The following is a 22,119-nucleotide window of genomic DNA, read 5'->3' as shown; positions in this document are numbered from 1 at the left end:
TGAAGTAGTAAGGACTTCTGATCTTCTGATTTTTATACCTAGCAAAGGTGCGAGGTAGGTAAACAACGGCAGTACAAGGTGATGAGTTATAACTGGGACAGCTCTGCTTCCATGGGTGTACAGAAGGGAGGGACAAGGAACGTCACAGGAGAGTGAAGAACTGCTTCCCAGAGAAGGGGCACTGATGTGAGGTCATGAAGAATGAGCTACAGGGACGACTGAGGCAGAGAAAATGGGTATGAAAGCTCTGGGAAGTTCACTGGGGCTGCAGTTCAGGGCGTGGGAAGAATAGTTGCTGGAAATTAAGCTACTCACATATGATATAGTTGGCTTTAGATGTCATGCTAAGGAATTTGGGCTTTATTTTATGGGCAATGGAGACAAGATCTATAGTAAAGCTTTTCTTTCCTTAGTGGTGGAAATAGTAGTGATATCAATTTATCAAATTCGTCTAGGCCCTATAACAAGCTCTGTAAGGTCCTATCCTGAGCAATTCTCACAACTGTTTGAGGCAGGTACTTCTGTTATCCTTTATTTTTGAGATAGGGCCTCACTCTGCACCCAGGCTGGAGTGCAGTGGTGCAATCTCAGCTTACTGCATCTTCCTCTGTACTCAAGTGATCCCACCTCAGCCTCCTGAATAGCTAGGATTATAGGCATGCACTATCATGCCCAGCTAATTTTTTAACTTTTTGTAAAGATGAGGTTTCACTATATTGCCGGCTGGTCTTGAACACTTAGGCTCCAGTGATCATCCTGCCTTGGCCTCCCAAAGTGTTGGGATTACGGGCATGAGCCACCGTATCAAGCATGTTATCCTTATTTTAAGGTCAAGCAGGTTAAAGTTTAGAAGGGCGCGGTGGCTCGTGCTTGTAATCCCAGCACTTTGCGAGGCCAGGCAGGCGGATCATTTGAGGTTAGGAGATCAAGACCAGCCTGGCCAATATGGTGAATCCTTGGCTCTACTAAAAATACAAAAATTAACTGGGCATGGTGGTGCACGCCTGTAATCCCAGCTACTCAGAAGGCTGAGGCAGGAGAATTGCTTGAACCCGGGAGGTGGAGGTCGCAGTGAGCTGTGATGGCGTCACTATACTCCAACTAAGGGAAGAGAATCTCTTGAGCCCGGGAGGCGGAGGTTTTTTTTTTTTTTTGAGACAGAGTCTCGCTTAGTCGCCCAGGCTGGAGTGCAGTGGCGCGATCTCGGCTCACTGCAAGCTCCGCCTCCCGGGTTCACGCCATTCTCCTGCCTCAGCCTCCCGAGTAGCTGGGACTACAGGCGCCCGCCGCCTCGCCCGGCTAATTTTTTGCATTTTTAGTAGAGACGGGGTTTCACCGTGTTAGCCAGGATGGTCTCGATCTCCTGACCTCGTGATCCGCCCGCCTCGGCCTCCCAAAGTGCTGGGATTACAGGCGTGAGCCACCGCGCCCGGCCTTGGGGCGGAGGTTATAGTAAGCCAAGATTGTGCCACTGCACTCCAGCCTGGGTGACAGAGCAAGACTCTGTCCCAAAAAAAAAAAAAAAAGAAAAAAGAAAAGATGATACCCAAAGTCACTGCATGGCTTTGTGTCAGAGGTGGGCTGCGATTCAAAGGCCAAGCATATGCATGGATCCATGACACCCCTAACTCATCCTCCTCATTCAGGGGTTCATGCTTGTGCTATTATGTCTAACTCAGTTGTATTGAATCTCGTGTTTGTTTCTCTTACACTCAACATAGGTTTTGGAAAAATCAATGCAAGTGAGCATAATATTGATGAATGGCCAGTCCTTCTTTCATCATGACCACCAGAGCTGGCTGGTCTGGCTCAGCTGACAAAATTGTATTCACATTGTGTAATATCTGTGAGAATCAGTGCAAAAAACTATGATGAATAATAGTTCTTAAATGAAATTTTAACATTTGAAATTTTAGATTTATAGTAAAGTTGCAAAGATGGCCAAAGTTAGCATCTCACATTACCATGGTACATTTGCCAAAACTAAGAAACCAATATTGGTACATTATTATTAACTCCAGACTTTATTTGGAGTTCATCGATTTTTCCACTTATGTCCTCTTTTTGTTCCTGCATCCCATCCAGGATACTATAGTGCATTTAACTGTCATGTTCCGAGACGGGTGGATCACGAGGTCAGGAGATCGAGACCATCCTGGCTAACACAGTGAAACCCCGTCTCTACTAAAAAATACAAAAAAACTAGCCGGGCGAGGTGGCGGGCGCCTGTAGTCCCAGCTACTCGGGAGGCTGAGGCAGGAGAATGGCCTGAACCCGGGAGGCGGAGCTTGCAGTGAGCTGAGATCCGGCCACTGCACTCCAGCCAGGGGGACAGAGTGAGACTCCGTCTCAAAAAAAAAAAAAAAAAAAAAAAAAAAAAAAAAAAAAAAAAAAAAACTGTCATGTTGCTTTAGTCTGTTCTGGTCTGGAACAGTTTCTCAGTCTTCCTTGTTTTTCATGTCCTTAATAGTCCTGAGGATACTGGCCCAGGCTGGAGTATAGTAGTACTATCATGGCTCACTACAGCCTTGAACTCTTAGGCTCAAGTGATCCTCTAGCCTCTGTTTCTCAAGTAGCTGGGAGTAGCTGGGACTACAGATACATGTCACTATGCCCAGTTAATTTTTATTTATTTTTATTTTTATTTTTGAGCCAGAGTCTCACTCTGTTGCCCAGGCTGGAGTGCAATGGTGCAATCAATCTCAGCTCACTGCAACCTCTGCCTCCTGGGTTCAAGTGATTCTCCTGCCTCAACCTCCTGAGTAGCTAAGACTACAGGTGCCTGCCACCATGCCTGGTTGATTTTTGTATTTTTAGTAGAGACAGGGTTTCACCATGTTGGCCAGGCTGGTCTCGAACTCCTGACCTAAAGTAAGCCGCCCGCCTCGGCCTCCCAAAGTGCTGGGATTACAGGCATGAGCCACTGCGCTTGGCCTTTATTTTTATTTTTGTAGAGATGGGGGGTCTCACTATTTTGCTAAGGCTGGTCTTGAACTCCTGGCCTTAAGGGGTCCTCCTGCTTTAGCCATCCAAGTGCTGGGATTATAGGCATGAGCCACTGCCTCCAGCCAATATTTGCTTATAACATAAATTCCTAGTGAATTTTTTTTTTTTTTTTGAAACAGTCTCACACTCTGTCCCCCAGGCTGGAGTGCAGTGGTGTAATCTCAGCTCACTGTAAGCTCCGCCTCCCAGGTTCTCCTGCCTCAACTGGGACTACAGGCGCTCCCCACCACACCCAGCTAATTTTTTGTATTTTCAGTAGAGACGGGGTTTCACTGTATTAGCCATGATGGTCTGGATCTCCTGACCTCGTGATCCGCCCGCCTCGGTCTCCCACAGTGCTGGGATTACAGGTATGAGCCACCATGCCCGGCCAATTCCTAGTGAATTCTTACTGTGTGCTATCAGAGAATCCATTTGATTTCATTAACTTTAGCATCCTCATCTGGTAATGTAAGTATATTAAACTAGAACACAGACCCCTCTGAGAATACAAAGAAAGCTAATGAATCTTTTACAGAAAAATGTGCAAGGAGATACGTACTTAAATGCTGTAAAAGAACCTCAGGACATCCACAGACTTTGCTGACACCTATTCTGGGCTCCAGGTTGAGAACCCTGAGCAGGGTGATTCCTAAGGTCCTTTAAAAATAAATAGACCTGGCCGGGTGCAGTAGCTCATGCCTGTAATCCCAGTGCTTTGGGAGGCCGAGGAAGGCGGATTGCCTGAGGTCAGGAGTTCAAGAACAGCCTGGTCAACATGGTGAAACCCTTTCTCTACTAAAAATACAAAAAGTAGCTGGACGTAGTGGCAGGTGCCTGTAATCCCAGCTACTCAGGAGCCTGAGGCAAGAGAATCACTTGAACCCAGGAGGCGGAGTTTGCAGTGAGCCGAGATTGTGCCACTGTACTCCAGCCTGGGCGACAAGAGCTAAACTCTGTCTCAATAAATAAATAAACCTCCAGGATTTAAAAAATTTTCCCATTCACTTTATCACTATTTGCTATGCACAAAACACTAGATTTGTGTCTAGAATAAATGAGAAATGATGTGGAATAAACGTGGCATACAGATCAATCTGAAATCTTGGTTAAAAATTTGATTTTACAGCCAGGTGCGGTGGCTCACGCCTGTAATCCCAGCACCAAATTTGGGAGGCCGAGGCAGGCGGATCACGAGGTCAGGAGATCGAGACCATCCTGGCCAACATGGTGAAACCCTGTCTCTACTAAAAATACAAAAATTAGCTGGGTGTGGTGGCATGCACCTGTAGTCCCAGCTACTCAGGAGGTTGAGACAGAAGAATCACTTGAACCTGCAAGGCAGAGATTGCAGTGAGCCGTCGTCGCACCACTGCACTCCAGCCTGACAACAGAGCGAGACTCCATCTCAAAAAAAAAAAAAAAAGAAAACAAAGTTGGATTTTAATGTATACTTACAACTTGTTCACAAATATTAGGTGTCACTTTTAGCAGCTGCAATTTCAGGGACCAGTTTCCCAATCTGCTGCTTAGGAGACTGAAAGTGGGGGAGATTATTACAGGGCTAGGTCATCCCAGGTAAGCATTTGCAGCTGGTGATCTTAGCAACAGTTCATCAGAAGGTGTCTGTTAAGAGTCAGTTTGCTAAAAGCTTGGCTGTCAGAATACCAGTCAGAGGCTGATTTACAGGGCTTGATCTACTTCACAGCCTCTTTGAGCACAAAACATTAATTGTCTGTTTGATGAGGCATCCATGCCTGTTGAAGAGTGGAGTTGACTGCCCAGGCAAGCAGTGGCTCACACCTGTAATCCCAGCACTTTGGAAGGCTGAGGTGGGCGGATCACTTGAGGTCAGGGGTTTGAGACAAGCCTGGCCAACATGGTAAAACCCCACTATCTACTAAAAAATACCAAAATTAGGCCAGGCACAGTGGCTTATGGCCGTAATCCCAGCACTTTGGGAGCCTGAGGCAGTGGATCATTTGAGGTCAGGAGTTCGAGACCTCATGGTGAAACTCGGTCTCTACTAAAATACAAAAATATTATCTGGGTGTGGTGGCATGAGCCTGTAGTCCCAGCTACTCAGGAGGCTGAGGCAGGAGGATTGTTTGAACCCGGGAGGCGGAGGCTGAAGTGCGCCGAGATCGTGCCACTGCACTGCAGTCTGGGCGACACAGGGGGACTCCGACTCAAAAAAAAAAGATGAAAAGTAGAGTCGAGACTCTCCTTTATGATTCTCCCTATTTCACTAGATGCCTGAATGTCCTTTTTCATGTGTCACCCCCAGCCATCTAGTGAAATAAGCAGATTGCATGGAAGAACAGGACCTTTGGTGAATGAGTAGTTCTTGGACTAATCAGAATCCCAGCAAATACAGAGGCTGGGGAACACCACGATAGAGGATGGGTCCCACTTAAGCACTGGGCTAAACAGCTAAGTCAAGCTGGAAACCAGCAAGTATTTTTTTCTTTGGGGGTTTTGCCTGCTTGAGGAGATAGGAGAATGCATTGCTTAAAAGCTCAGACCTGAGTAAGACAGACCTGGCTAAGTTTTGGCTTTGCCACATACCTGCCATGTGATGCTTAAGTTGCTTGGGTTTTTTGAACCCCAGGGGATGGTTAACTCTGAGGTGTGAGAGTGAGATGGGTAACACAAATAGCACTTAGCAAAGGGGCTGGTCTACAGTAAATATTCACTTTACAACTGAGCTGTTTTCATTACAGTCAACCCTTGGTATGCAGGTTATTAGTTCCGGGACTGCCTTGAGTATAACCAAATCTGTGCATACTCAAGTCCTGCAGTAGGCCCTGTGGAAAATACGTACACAAAAAGTCAGCCCCATATAACTGGGGTTTTGCATGCCACAAACACTGTATTTTCCATCTGTGTTTGGTTGGAAAAAAAGCTGCATATAAATGGATCTGTGCAGTTCAAGCCTGTATTGTTCAAGGATCAACTGTATTATTTCCTTGCTGCAACTAGAAACATTATGATATAATACTTGGACTAAGTTTTATATATATATATATATATACATTTTGTCCTCCCAGCTCACTTCTTGTTTCCTAAGCCCTATCAGACAGGTGATTATGTTTTTTTTTGTTTTTTTTTTTTTTTTTGAGACGGAGTCTCGCTCTGTCGCCCAGGCTGGTGTGCAGTGGCTGGATCTCAGCTCACTGCGAGCTCCGCCTCCCGGGTTCACGCCATTCTCCTGCCTCAGCCTCCCGAGTAGCTGGGACTACAGGCGCCCGCCACCTCGCCCGGCTAGTTTTTTGTATTTTTCTTTAGTAGAGAAGGGGTTTCACCGTGTTAGCCAGGATGGTCTCGATCTCCTGACCTCGTCTCGGCCTGCCAAAGTGCTAGGATTACAGGCTTGAGCCACCACGCCTGGCCACAAGTGGTTATCTTACAGCAATTCTAAACACTAAGGTGTAAAGAGCCAGGCCCAGTGTGGCCAAGCCTAGGGTTGTTGCCTTCACTCCCTGTGTAGAACAGGATGTTATCTAGACCAGCTCAGCTGGGGATATAACAGCTGTGCCATGGGGGAGGCCTGTGGCCATTCACTCCCTTTTCCAGGAAGATAAGCTCATGGCTGTGGGTGGGGTTGCAACATACTCTGTGGTGTTTAATCATTTGCTATTAAATGCTGCTTTTACTTGTCTCACAAATTACTGTCAGTAAATTATGGCAGGTTACCAGGAAGTTAAGATCACCATCCTTTCTTTTACTCCCTTTCAGCAAAGTTATTTAAAAACCATCTAAATAAAAACCATCTTTATGATAGTTAGAAATTATAATTCTATACCTTGGATTTCAACTGCCGGGTAAAAGGAAAATGTCTCAAAGGTACTCATGGCCAAACCTTTGCCTTTAAATGTCCTGCTTGCATTAAGTGGTAAAATGAGATGTAAAAAGATCTCGTTGAGGTGTTACATCAAGGGATCAAATTGGTTTCTACCTTACAAGCACAGCATTCCTTCCCACTGACTTCAAGAGCAAAGATGACAAATAAGGACATGTTGAATTGATATTCATTAGGATGTAAGTTTTGAAAAGAGTAAATGAAGGTTTCCAAAGACTTGGATATATCTTTCTTTTCTTGCACACTCTTAAACATTAGACAATTTTAACTGTAGCAGGATGCAGTGGTAAAAAACTAGAGAAACACAACTTTAAACTATTTCTACTATAAAATATACAATGCCAAAATAAACATTGTGGAGACTCGAGAGACAAGTACACATCTGAGAACTGAAGATGAATGCTGTAAGCACCTATCATAGTTATTAATCATCGAGGAGGAGGGAAATGAAATAATTATGAAACTGAGGTAAGACAGTAAGAAGGGAATATGCTTAGACAAGTGTTGGGAGTGGTGAGGGAGAGGTATGAACTTCCTTTTTCAAACTATTTGCATTCAATGACACACAATGACATTCAATGATGCCTGGGCCAGAGAGGCCAGGCGTGGTGGCTCACACCTATAATTCTAGCACTTTGAGAGGCCATGGTGGCAGGACAGCTTGAGACCAGAATTTGGGGACCAGCCTGGGAAACACAGTGAGACGCCATCTTTACCAAAAAAAAAAAGGAAAAAAAAAAAAGCCAGGCATCGTGGTGTGTACCTATAGTCCCAGCTACTTAGGAAGCTAAGGTGGGAGCACTGCTTGTGCCCAGGAATTGGAGGCAGCAGTGAGCTATGATCACACCACTGCACTCCCACTCTGGCCTGGGCAACAGAGCGAGATCCTATCTCTAAACACACACACACACACACACACACACACACACGCAGAGAGAGAGAGACACACACACACACACACACACAGAGCTGGGAATATGTTTAGATGACCAGGAAGGAAGTCAGTAGATGCTACACCGAAAAGCTTGTGTGTGAATGTGTATACATAAATCAAAGAAGAAGAAAGAAGGTAAAGGCAACTTCACTGGGGAAAGCATTACACAAATGGTGCTAGGATGCCCCAGCAAGAGAATCTAGAAAAGAGGAAAAGAAGGGTTAAGGTTACTTACAGCAGGAATCAAACAAGCATTTTCCTTGGATTAGCATTGTCAGGCCTCTGAGCCCAAGCCAAGCCATCGCATCCCCTGTGACTTGCATGTATAGGCCCAGATAGTCTGAAGTAACTGAAGAATCACAAAAGAAGTGCAAATGCCCTGTCCCGCCTTAACTGATGACATTCCACCACAAAAGAAGTGAAAATGGCTGGTCCTTGCCTTAAGCGATGACATTATCTTGTGAAATTCCTTTTCCTGGCTCATCCTGGCTCAAAAGACTCCCCCACTGAGCACCTTGTAACCCCCACTCCTGCCCGCCAGAGAACAACCCCCCTTTGACTGTAATTTTCCCTTACCTACCCAAATCCTATGAAACGGCCCCACTCTTATCTTGCTGACTCTCTTTTCGGACTCAGCCCGCCTGCACCCAGGTGAAATAAACAGCCATGTTGCTCACACAAAGCCTGTTTGGTGGTCTCTTCACACGGACGCGCTTGACAAGCATGAACATGCTTTCAAGACTAGTGAGGTTGGTAGATTCACAGTAGAATACAGGGCCAGGTGAGGTGGTTCCCACCTGTAATCCCAGCACTTTGGGAGGCTGAGGTGGGTGGATCACCAGAGGCCAGGAGTTGGAGACCAGCCTAGGCAATATAGGAGACCATGCCTCTACAACAAAAAACAAATGAAAAAACAAGAGCTGGGTGTGGTGGTGCGTGTCTGTAATCCCAGCTACTTGGGAGAGTAAGGCTAAGATGAGGAATTCTAGGCTACAGTAAGCTATGATCACTCCACTGCACTCCAGCCTGGGTGACAGATGGAGACCCTATCGCTAAAAAAAAAAAAGCAACTAGCTGGGTGCAGTGGCTCACGCCTGTAATCCCAACACTTTGGGAGGCCAAGGCGGGTAGATCACTTGAGACCAGCCTGGCTAACATTGTGAAACCCTTTCTCTACTAAAAATACAAAAAAATGAACCAGGCGTGGTGTCGGGTGCCTGCAATTGTAGCTACTTGGGAGGCTGAGGCAGGAGAACCACTTGAACCCAGGAGGTGGAGGTTGCAGTGAGCCGAGATTGCATCACTGCACTCCAGCCTGGGCGACAGGGTGCGACTTCGTCTCCAAAAAATAAATAAAATAAAATAAAATAAAATAAAATAAAATAAAAATAAAATAAACCAAAACAACAAAAAAAGTAGAATATGCTCAGATCTGTGTCCCAGCAACCACATGATGTAAACTTAATGCCCAGAGAAAAGAAAGATTGAAGAGGCTGAATGAAGTACACATTGATTTGAGAAGGTATCGTATTTCTGATGGCGTACTTCTGGGAGTTAGACCTAGGACAGTCTTTACAGTTTGTCATATCCAAAGATGGCAAATGGGTTTCAACTTGGGTGTCAACTGTGACTAACTGTAACAGTTGCTTTGGGAAGGATTCTGGAGCTGCTTCCAGGTTCAAAACAAAAGGATGGCATGCGTGATTACTCGTCAGTTGTAGGTTACGTCAGCTGTAGGTTAGGAAGCAGGGAGTGGCAACATATGCACCTTATATTTGTCATCCCTGAGGTGTACTCCCTTCATTTTGTAGATGAGAAAACTGATCAGAGATGTAGCGTGAAGTACTGAATTCTGCTCCCCTGACTCATACTATAATGCTGTCTTTAATCTATCACATTGCCTCACTCTACATATCAGTGTCATTAAATGTTCACTTAACCTTTTTGTTTGTTCTGTTGAGACAGGGTCTTACTCCAACCCAGGTTGGAGTGTAGTGGCACAATTACAGTTCACTGCAACCTTGACCTCCCAGGCTCAAGCAATCCTCCCACCTCAGCCCCCCAAGTAGCTGGGACTACAGGTGCACACCACCACACCCAGCTAATTTTTGTATATTTTGTAAAGACGGGGTTTCCAGTTGCACAGTCTAGTCTTGAACTCCTGGACTCAAGTGATCCACTCGCCTCAGCTTCACTAAGTGCTAGGATTATACGTCTGAGACATTGTGCCCAGCCAAATGTTCATTTGAGCTTAATGAACATTAACTTCAGGTAGCTTTGGAAGTGATCCAGTCATTATTCTCTTTGCTAATGCTGCTGCACAATTAATCTGGAAAATGCCAAACAAACCACTACATGAAAAAGTACAGTATGGGCTGGGCACGGTGGCTCATGCCTGTAATCCCAACACTTTGGGAGGCCAAGGCGCACAGATAACCTGAGGTCCGGAGTTCGAGACCAACATGGCCAACATGGCGAAACCCCGTCTCTACTAAAAGTACAAAGATTAGCCAGGCATGGAGGCAGACACCTGTAATCCCAGCTACTCAGGAGGCTGAGGCAGGAGAATCGCCTGAACTCGGGAGGTGGAGGCTGCAGTGAGCCAAGATTGCACCACTGCACTCCAGCCTGGGTGACAGCCTGACTGACAGCCTGACTGCTTGGCTCTACTACTTAGTTGCTTTGTGACTCTGGACAAGATACTTAGTCTTTTAGAACTCAGTCTTCTGTACAATGGCCACAGTAACAGTACTCACTTCCTAGGTTGTTGTGACAATTAAAGGAGTTAGGATATGTAACATTCCTAGAACAGGCTAGGCAGTTGGCACACAGTGAGTGCTACATAAGGGTTAGCCAGTGTCCTCATGATAACATGTTGTTTTTTCCCTGGTGAAGCTTTTCCTGCCTATTCCAATCCTCTCTTCCCAACTACAAAGAGCTGATGATCCTGTCTATAGTCTATATAATAACGATTTTATTGCATGTTGAGGTCTCCTACCAGAAAAGTAATTTAGACTTTTAAAGCTGTGACTGTAAGAGAAAGATTGTACATTGTGGCCCAGCATACAAGCATATATAATGTAAATGTAAAATTCAATATATATATTACATTATTTACATGATATACAGAGATACACCTTGACAGTTTTGAAGAGTATTGGTCAGATATTTTAAAGAATGTCCCTTTATTGGGATTTGTCTGATGTTATCAGTAGATAGCAGTTATGTCTTTTTGGGAGAAAGAACACAGAGGTAAAGTGCCATTTTCATCACATCATGTCAAAGGCACATACTATCAATACGACCTGTCACGGTTTTTTTTTTTTTTTTTTTTTTTTGAGACAGTCTTGCTCTATCGCCCAGATTATAGTGCAGTGGTACAATGATGGCTCACTGCAGCTTTGAGCTCCCAGCCTCCAGTGATCCTCCCACATCAGCCTCCCGAGTAGCTGGGACTGGAGGTACGTACCTCCATGTCCTGCTAATTTTATTTTATTTTATTTTATTTTATTTATTTATTTATTTTTTTGAGACGGAGTCTTGCTCTGTCACCCAGGCCGGAGTGCAGTGGCGCGATCTTGGCTTACTGCAACCTCTGCCTAAACCCTCCAGGGTTCAAGTGATTCTCCTGCCTCAGCCTCCCAAGTAGCTGGGACTACAGGTGCCTGACACCACACCTGGCTAATTTTTGTATTTTTAGTAGAGACGGGGTTTCACCATATTGACCAGGCTGGTCTTGAACTCCTGACCTTGTGATCTGCTCGCCTCGACCTCCCAAAGTGCTGGGATAACAGGCGTGAGCCACTGGGCCTGGCCTATGCCCTGCTAATTTAAAAAAATCTTTTTGCAGACATGGGGTCTTGCTATGTTGCCCAGGCCATTTGTTTATTTACTCAATTATTAATGTATATAAGTATGGCAGATATTTTATTTTATTTATTTTATTTTATTTTATTTTATTTTTATTTTTTGAGACTGAGTCTGGCTCTGTCGCCCAGGCTGGAGTGCAGTGGCCGGATCTCAGCTCACTGCAAGCTCCGCCTCCCGGGTTTATGCCATTCTCCTGCCTCAGCCTCCGGAGTAGCTGGGACCACAGGCGCCCGCCACCTCGCCCGGCTAGTTTTTTGTATTTTTTAGTAGAGACGGGGTTTCACCGTGTTAGCCAGGATGGTCTCGATCTCCTGACCTTGTGATCCGCCCGTCTCAGCCTCCCAAAGTGCTGGGATTACAGGCTTGAGCCACCGCGCCCGGCTCAGATATTTTATTTTATACTATGGGTTATAATATAATATGACCCACTGATTTTTAATTTCAGAACTTGCTAACAGACTGAGTCAAAGTTTGAAAAACACTATACCAGAACATGAACTACTTCTAGTGGGGAGAATCTATGCCTTACTTCAGATCCTTGCACAGTGCCTAGTATACAGGGAGCATACAATAAATGTTTACTGAATAGATGAAAGAATGAATGAAAGCTTTTTCTAGCAATAACTTTTCCTTTAAAAAAGTCACATAAGTATTCCAACAAAGCAGACATATAAAATACCCTCATACCCTATTCCTGCCCCGAATCCTATTCATTTTCCCAAAGATATATCCAATGTTTTTAAGTTTAGTGCCGAACCTTTTAGTTCTCCTCTGTATATCATGTAAATATGTATGCAGATGTAGCAACTTTTTTTTTTTTTTAACATAAATGTGATAAATTCATGAACTCTAAAATGTCTTAGTAACTATTCTCTTCCGGTATCTTTAAATGAACCCATTCCACCCACAAAGCCCTGGCTGGATCCCATAAAAGGTTACTAAAGGCCAGACATGGTAGTTCATGCCTTCAATCCCAGCACTTGAGAGGTTGAGGCAGGATGATCACTGGAGGCCAGAAGTTTAAGATCAGCCTGGGCAACATAATGAGACCGTCTCCACAAAAGAAAGAAAGAAAGTCACTAAAAAGATGTGTTTTAGAATTTAGAATTCATCCAAAGGACCTCCCATTTCCCAACCTAGCTCAGGCTGTCCCTTCCCTTCATTTGATCCAGTGACTTGGCCCCCATTCCTTCTCTGGCCTCTGTTCTTCGTGACTTGCTTTGGATTTCTTCTTCCAGCTCTGCTTTGGGCAATATTCCAGGACTTGACCTTTGGTATCTGCCCTCTGGCCATCATCCCAGGGGCCTATGGCACCCAGCCCTTGCACTGTCAACTGGGAGTATATCTACTTGACTGACTGATGGAGAAAGTTAAATGAGGCAAATGACATAATTGTTGTAAAAACATTTAGCATAAGTCTGGAGGCGGTGGCTCATGCCTATAATCCCAACACTTTGGGAAGCCGAAGTGGGTGGATTACCTGGGGTTTGGTGTTCGAGATCAGCTTGGTGAACATAGTGAAAACCTGTTCTCTAATAAAAGTAGAAAAATTAGCCAAGCATGGTGGCAGGTGCCTGTAATCTCAGCTACACGGGAGGCTAAGGCAGGAGAATCACTTGAACTCAGGAGGCAGAGGTTGCAGTGAGCTGAGACCGTGCCATTGCACCCCAGCCTGGGCAACAAAAGCGAAACTCCGGCCGGGCGCGGTGGCTCAAGCCTGTAATCCCAGCACTTTGGGAGGCCGAGATGGGTGGATCACGAGGTCAGGAGATCGAGACCATCCTGGCTAACACGGTGAAACCCCGTCTCTATTAAGAAATACAAAAAACTAGCCGGGCAAGGTGGCAGGCGCCTGTAGTCCCAGCTACTCGGGAGGCTGAGGCCGGAGAATGGCGTGAACCCGGGAGGCGGAGCTTGCAGTGAGCTGAGATCCGGCCACTGCACTCCAGCCTGGGCTACAGAGCAAGACTCCGTCTCAAAAAAAAAAACAAAAAAACAAAAAAACAAAAAACAACAACAACAACAAAAAAAACAAAAAAACAAAAGCGAAACTCCATCTCAAAAAAAAAAGAAAAAATTTAGCACACTTTCTTTCCTTTCCTCATTTCTTGTATTAAATTAGGGAAAAAGTACTGATAAGTCTACAGGGAAATAGATACGTATATTTATACATTTTTATTGGTCTTTTAAATTGCTATACATTTTCTGCCACGTAAGCAAGTAGAATGCAAAAACAAATCATGAAAATGATTCTATCTTTTACATTTTTTTTTTTTTTTTTTGAGACGGAGTCTCGCTCTGTCGCCCAGGCTGGAGTGCAGTGGCCGGATCTCAGCTCACTGCAAGCTCCGCCTCCCGGGTTCACGCCATTCTCCTGCCTCAGCCTGCCGAGTAGCTGGGACTACAGGCGCCCGCCACCTCGCCCGGCTAGTTTTTTGTATTTTTTTAGTAGAGATGGGGTTTCACCGTGTTAGCCAGGATAGTCTCGATCTCCTGACTTCGTGATCCGCCCGTCTCGGCCTCCCAAAGTGCTGGGATTACAGGCTTGAGCCACCGCGCCCGGCCTTATCTTTTACATATTTATTTATTTATTTATTTATTTTGAAATGGAGTCTCGCTCTGTGACCCAGGCTGGAATGCAGTGGCGCGATCTCGGCTCACTGCAAGCTCCGCCTCCCGGGTTCACACCATTCTCCTGCCTCAGCCTCCCGAGTAGCTGGGACTACAGGCGCCCTCCATCACGTCCAGCTAATTTTTTGTATTTTTAGTAGAGACAGGGTTTCACCGTGTTAGCCAGGATGGTCTCGACCTCCTGATCTCGTGATCCGCCCGCCTGGGCCTCCCAAAGTGCTGGGATTACAGGCGCGAGCCACCGCACTCGGCCCTTTTTTTTTTTTTTTTGAGAGGGAGTCTCGCTCTTGTCTCCCAGGCTGGAGTGCAAGTGGCATTATTTTAGGTCAGTGTAACCTCCGTCTCCCAGGTTCAAGTGATTCTCCTACCTCAGCCTCCCAAATAGCTGGGATTACAGGCACCCACCACCATGCCTGCCTAATTTTTTTGTATTTTTAGTAGAGAAGGGGTTTCACCATGTTGACCAGGCTGGCCTCGAACTCCTGACCTCAGGTGATCTGCCCGCCTCAGCCTTCCAAAGTGCTGGGATTACAAGCGTGAGACACCGGTGCCCGGCCAGTGATTTCACCTTTTAACTCAAGCATCCCAGTCTTAGGAATTTATCCTAAGGTATAATTAAAATCTATATGCATAAAAATGTTTACAACATTAAAAATAGTGAAACATGGAGCAAGCGCAGATACTACAAACTGAGAATTGTTAACACCAACTTCATGTCTTTTTTTTTTTTTTTTTCCCTGAGAGGGTCTTACTCTATCACCAAAGCTGGAGTGCAGTGGCACAATCATGGCTCACTGCAGCCTCAATGTCCCGTGGCTCAGGTGATACTCTCACTTCAGCCTCCCTGGTGGTTGTGACTCCAGGTACACGTCATCACACCCAGCTAATTTTTGTACTTTTTGTAGAGATGAGGTTTTGCCGTCTTGCCCAGACTGGTCTTGAACTCCTGCCTCGGCCTCCCAAAGTGCTGGCATTATAGGAGTGAGTCACCTCACCCGGCCATGTCTTTTAATTATTAAAATGAATATGGATGGTGCATCGTGGCTCATGCCTGTAATCCCAGCACTTTGGGAGGCTGAGGTGGGTGAATCACTTGAGCTTGGGAGTTTGAAACCAGCCTGGCCAACATATATATATACACACACACACACATCTATATATATATATACACACACACACCCCACACACACACACGTAAATTACCCTCAGACCTAAACATCTGCATTATACTGGTAAAAATTTAAATATTTAAACAGTATCACCATAAAGGTACATGTAGACTTACATACTCAGGCACACACACAAGCCCTCTTCACTTTATTTTTAAAAATTTTTGTTTATTTATTTTGAAACAGGGTCTTTCTTTGTCACCCAGGCTGGAGTGTAGTGGCATGATCTCGGCTCACTGTAACCTCTGCGTGGGCCACCACACCCGGCTAATTTTTTGCATTTTTTGTAGAGTCAGGGTTTCACCATGTTGCCCAATCTGATCTCGAATTCCTGGGCTCAAGCGATCTGCCAACCTTGGCCTCTCAAAGCACTGGGATTACAGGCATGGACGCCATTCCCGGTACCCTGTTAACTTTATTTATTTATTATTTTTTATTTGGTTTTGGAGGAGACTCCCTCTGTTGCCTAGACTGGAGTGAGTGGCGTGATCTCGGCTCACTGCAACCTCCACCTCCCAGGTTCAAGCAATTCTCCTGTCTCAGCCTCCTGAGTAGCTGGGATTACAGGCATGTGCCACCACACCTGGCTAATTTTTGTACTTTTAGTAGAGACCAGGTTTTACCATGTTGGTCAGGCTGGTCTGGAACTCCTCACCTCAGGTGATCCACCTGCCTTGGTCTCCCATAGTGCTGGGATTACAGGCATGAGCCACCACACTTGTCCTAATTTTTGTATTTTTAGTAGAGACAAGGTTTTACCATGTTAGCCAGGCTGGTCTCGAACGAACTCCTGACCTCAGGTGATCGGCCCGCCTCGGCCTCCCAAAATGCTGGGATTATAAGCGTGAGCCACCGTGCCCAGCATATTTGTTTATTTTTTTTACTTGGAGTAGTCTTCAGTGTTACCCCATCTTCACTTTAATATGAATACTTATGTCTCTCTGATCTCTGCTTTAAAAAACACTAACTTTGTATGTGGAATTATTTTATTTATTTTATTGTTTAGAGACAGGGTCTTGCTGTGAGTCTGGTCTCAAACTCCTGTCCTCAAGCAGTTCTCCTACCTCAGCCTCCCAAGTATCTGGGATTACAGGTTTGAGTATTTGGAATAATTTTAGATTTACAAAGGTTGTGAAGGTAGTACAGAGAATTTTCGTATACCCTTGCCCATCTCCCCTAATATTATCCTCTCACATTACCATGGTACATGTATAAAATCTAACAAATTAACATGGATAGAATTATTATAACTAAACTCAGATTTTGTTCACATTTCACCAGTTTTTCCCTTTGTCCGATTTCTACTCCGGGCTCCCCTCCATGATACCATGTTGCATTTAGTCATCTTATTTCCTTAATCTTCTCTGGACTGTGATGGTTTTTTAGTCTTTTCTTGTTTTTCATGACTGTGACAGTTTTGGGGAATACTGGCCAGAATATCCCTCAATTTGGGTTTGTCTAATGTATTTTCTCATGATTGGCCGGGCTTGGTGGCTCATGCCTGTATTCCAGCACTTTAAGAGGCTGAAGTGGGAGGATCGCTTGAGCCCAGGAGTTCAAAACCAGCCTACGCAACAAAGCAAGACCCCATCTCCACAAGAAAATAAAAAAGTTAGCTAGGTGTGGTCTCAGCTACACAGGAGGCTGAGGCAGGAAGATCCCTTGAGCCCAGGGAGTCAAGGCTGTAGTGAGCCATGTTTGCACCACTGCACTCCAGCCTAGGTGACAGAGTAATACCCTGCCTTAAAAAAAAAAAAAAAAGAAAAAGAAAAAATACAATGTAGATATGCTGGACAAAGGGGATATTCACATCCCAGACACAGCAGAGCAGGATGGCACAAAACTTCATCATGCTACTCAGAACAGTGTGCAATTTAAAACTTAAGAATTGTTGCAGGCACTGTGGCTCACGCCTGTAATCCCAGCTCTTTGGGAGGCCGAGGAGGGCGGATCACCTCAGGTTGAGAGTTCGAGACCAGCCTGACCAACGTGGAGGAAACACTGTCTCTGCTAAAAATACAAAAATTAGCCGGCGTGGTGGTGCATGCCTGTAATCCCAGCAGTTCAGGAGTCTGAGGCAGGAGAATTGCTTAAACCTGGGAGGTGGAGGTTGCGGTGAGCTGAGATCACGCCATTGCACTCCAGCCTGGGCAACAAGAGCAAAACTCCGCCTCAAAAAAAAAAAAAAGATTTTTTTATTTCTGGAATTTTCTATTTAATATTTTCAGACCACTGTTGACTGTGGGTAACTGAAACAGTGGAAAGCAAAACTGTGGGCAAGTAGGGACTGCAGTATGTACTCATGTATGTTTATTTTATACTTTGGGCTATATCCAATGCTATACTGTTCAATTTATTCCATCTTTGGCCACTAGGAACTCTTACAGGTTGTCCGATCTGCTTGTCTGTATCTCTTTTTAACAGCTTTATTGAAATATAATTAACATGCCATACAATTCACTCACTTAAAGTGTACAATTCAATGGCTTTTAGTATACTCACTTACTTGTGCAAGTATTACTACAACCTTATACCTCTTGTATATCATCCCCTAAATTCCTATCCCCTGGCAACCCCGAATTTACTTTCTATCTTTTTATATTTGCCTATTTGGGATACTTCATATAAATGGAATTATACAACATGGTGTCCTTTGTGACTGGCTTCTTTCACTTAGCAAAATGTTTTCAAGATCCCTCTGTTTTTGTTTTTGTTTTTTCTTTTGTTTGTTTGTTTGTTTTTTGAGATGGAGTCTTACTTTGTCGCCCAGGCTGGAGTGCAGTAGCACAATCTCAGCTTACTGCAACCTCCACATCCCAGGTTCAAGCAATTCTTCTGCCTCAGCCTCCCGAGTAGCTGGGATCATAGGCATGCCCCACCATACTCAGCTTGTGGTTTTTTTTTGTATTTTTAGTAGAGACAGGGTTTCACCATGTTGGCCAGGCTGGTCTTGAATTCCTGACCTCAGGTGATCCACCCACCTTGGTCTGCCAGAGTACTGGGATTACAGGCGTGAGCCACTGCACCTGGCCTATCTGTTCTATTTTGAATGTTTATCTATTTAGATGTTCACTTTATATAGTTGTAATCCATGTGACTGTAGAATTTGGCATTTTGATTTTGTGACTTAACATTATTTATGTACATTTTCCCATTCTTTTACAGAGTTTGCATATTCAATTTATTTATTTATTTATGAGACGGAGTCTTGCTGTATCACCAAGGCTGGAGTGCAGTGGTGTGATCTCAGCACACTGCAACTTCCCCCTCCCAGGTTCAGGCAATTCTCCTGCCTCAGTCTCCGGAGTAGCTGGGATCACAGGCATACATCACCACACCTGGCTGATTTTTGTATTTTTAGTAGAGATGGGGTTTCACCATGTTGGCCAGGCTGGTCTCGAACTCCTGACTTTAAGGGAACCACCTGCTTTGGCCTCTCAAAGTGCTGGGACTACAGGCATGAGCCACCACGCCTGGCTCAGATAACATCTTTTTTGTTTGTTTGTCTTGAGATGGAGTTTTGCTCTTGTTGCCCAGGCTAGAGGGCAATGGCATGATCTCGGCTCACTGCAACCTCCACCTCTTGGGTTCAAGCGCTTCTCCTGTCTCAGCCTCCCGAGTAGCTGGGATTACAGGCGCCCATCACCACACCCAGCTAAATTTTGTATTTTTAGAAGAGACGGGGTTTCTCCATGTTGGTCAGGCTGGTCTTGAACTCCCGACCTCAGATGATCCACCTGCCTCGGCCTCCCAAAGTGTGTGAGCCACCGTACCTGGCCTTTTTTTGAGATGGAGTTTCGCTCTTGTTGTCCAGGCTGGAGTGCAATGGCTCAATCTCGGCTCACTGCAACCTTGGCCTCCCAGGTTCAAGCGATTCTCCTGCCTCAGCATCCCAAGTAGCTGGGATTAAAGGCATGTGCCACTACACCCGGCTAATTTTGTATTTTTAGTAGAGGTGGGCTTTCACCCTGTTGGTCAGGCTGGTCTTGAACTCCTGACCTCAAGTGATTCACCTCCTTGGCCTCCCAAAGTGCTGGGATTACAGGCGTGAGCCACCGTACCTGGCCTGTCCTTATCAAATGAACAGACAAATGATTTGGGGGAGTGCTACGGTCTGAATGCTTGTGTCTTCCACATATTACGTTGAAACCTTACACTCCATGTGCTAGTATGGGAAGATGGGCCTCTGGGAGGTGATTAGATCATAAGCACTCTGCCCTCATGAATAGGATGAGTGCCTTATAAAGGAGACCCCAGAGCTAGTTGGGGTGCAGTGAGAAGGCATAGTCTATGAGGAAGCAGGCCCTCACCAGACACTGATGAGATCTTGATCTTGGACTTCCCAGCCTCTAGACTGTGACAAATCTCTGCTCCTTTTTCTTTAGAGACAGGGTCTTGCTCTGTTGCCCAGGCTGGAGTGCAGTGGCATCATCATAACTCACTGCAGCTTCAAACTTCTGGGCTCAAGCCATCCTCCCACCTCAGCCTCTTGAGTACCTGGGACTACAGGCAGACACCATTGTGCCCAGTTAATTGTTTTAATTTTTTTGTAGAGACAGGATCTCACTTTGTTGCCCAGGCTGTTTGTTCTTTTTTTTTTTTTTTTTTTTTTTTAGACAGAGTCTCGCTCTGTCGCCAGGCTGCAGAGTGCAGCGGTGCAAACTCGGCTCATTGCAACCTCCTCCTCCAGGGTTCAAGTGATTCTCCTGCCTCAGCCTCCCGAGTAACTGGGACTACAGGCGCCCGCCACCACACCTGGCTAATTTTTGTATCTTTATTTTTTGTATTTTTAGTAGAGACAGGGTTTCACCACGTTGGCCAGGATAGTCTCGATCTCTTGACCTCGTGATCCACCCTCCTCGGCCTCCCAAAGTGCTGGGATTACAGGTGTGATCTGCACCTGGCCTGTTCTTAAAACCCTTAGTTTTAAGCAATCCTCCTGCATTAGTCCCCAGAAGTACTTAGATTACAGGTATGAGTCACAGGGCCCAGCCCAAATTTCTGTCATTTGTAAGTTATTTAGCCTAAGGTATTTTGTTGTAGCATCCTGTATTAGTCAGGGTTCTCTAGAAGGACAGGACTAATAGGATAGATGCATATATAAAGGGGAGTTTACCAAGTAGTATTAACTCACACGATCACAAGGTCTCACAATACGCTGCCTGCAAGCTGAGGAGCAAGGAAGCCAGTCTGAGTCCCAAAGCTGAAGAACTTGGAGCCTGATGTTTGAGGGCAGGAAGCATCCAGCAGGGGAGAAAGATGTAGGTTGGAAGGCTAAGGCAGTCTCACCTTTTCACATTTTTCTGCCTGCTTTATATTCACTGGCAGCTGATTAGATGGTACCCAAACAGATTAAGGGTGGGTCTGCCTTTCCCAGCCCACTGACTCAAAAGTTAATCTCCCTTGGCAACACCCTCACAGACACACACAGGATCAATACATTTCTTTTTTTTTTTTGAGACGGAGTCTGGCTCTGTTGCCCAGGCTGGAGTGCAGTGGCGGGATCTCAGCTCACTGCAAGCCCCGCCTCCCGGGTTCATGCCATTCTCCTGCCTCAGCCTCCCAAGTAGCTGGGAGTACAGGCGCCCGCCACCTCGCCTGGCTAATTTTTTTTGTATTTTAGTAGAGACGGGGTTTCACCGTCTTAGCCAGGATGGTCTTGATCTCCTGACCTCGTGATCCGCCCGTCTCGGCCTCCCAAAGTGCTGGGATTACAGGCTTGAGCCACCGTGCCCGGCCGGATCAATACATTTCATCCTTCAATCCAATCAAGTTGACACTCAGTATTAACCACCACACAGCCCAAACAGAATAAGACAGGGAGCTTGTTAAAACAGAGTCTGATTCCAGGAGTTCGAGGCTGCAGTGAGCTATGATCACACTATTGTACTCCAGCCTGGGAGACAGAATGAGACCCCGTTTCTAAAATAAATACATAAATAAATAATAGAGTCTGGTTCCGTAGATCTGGGGCAGGGTCTGGCATTCTGTACTTCTAACAAGCTCTCAGTTGATGCCAATACTGCTGGTGCAGGGACCATGCTCAGAGTAGCAAAGACTGATCAAGGTTCACACCTATAAAAACATAAGGTTCATTTCACTGAATCCCAAATTAAATTCAGTTAACACTGATTGAGAGCTTACTTGGTATAAGACTACAAGGGAACAGCCTCTTGAGTAGCCGGGACTACAGGGAAACACCATTGTGCCGTTTTGTTTGTTTGTTTGTTTGTTTTTGTAGAGACAGGGTCTCACTTTGTTGCCCAGGCTGTTTATTCTTAAACTCCTAAATTTAAGCAACCCTCCTGCCTTGGTAGGTTGTACCCAGAAGTACTTAGATTACCGGTATGAGCCACAGTGCCCAGCTCAAATTTCTGTCATTCATAAGTTACTTAGTCTAAGGTATTTTGTTGTAGCAGCCTGTATTAGTCAGGGTTCTCCAGGAGATCGAAACCATCCTGGCTAACACGGTGAAACCCCGTCTCTACTAAAAAATACAAAAAAAAACTAGCCGGGTGCGGTGGCGGGCGCCTGTAGTCCCAGCTACTCGGGAGGCTGAGGCAGGAGAATGGCGTGAACCCGGGAGGGGGAGCTTGCAGTGAGCCGAGATCCGGCCATTGCACTCCAGCCTGGGCGGCAGAGTGAGACTCCGTCTCAAAAAAAAAAAA

General features: G+C 45.5%; 1 protein-coding gene across 3 annotated transcripts in view; it reads right to left on the bottom strand.

Annotated features, from left to right (window-relative positions):
* The window catches only part of AP4S1 (adaptor related protein complex 4 subunit sigma 1), an 82,669-nt gene that overhangs the window by 29,615 nt on the left and 30,935 nt on the right, over positions 1-22,119 (bottom strand). The gene's annotated exons all lie outside the window — the stretch shown is intronic.

The sequence above is a fragment of the Theropithecus gelada genome, chromosome 7b (genome assembly GCF_003255815.1).
Source record: "Theropithecus gelada isolate Dixy chromosome 7b, Tgel_1.0, whole genome shotgun sequence".
Taxonomy (NCBI): Eukaryota; Metazoa; Chordata; class Mammalia; order Primates; family Cercopithecidae; genus Theropithecus; species Theropithecus gelada.
The sequence above is the reverse complement of the archived record's forward strand: the minus strand, read 5'-3'. Positions and strand labels throughout refer to the sequence as shown.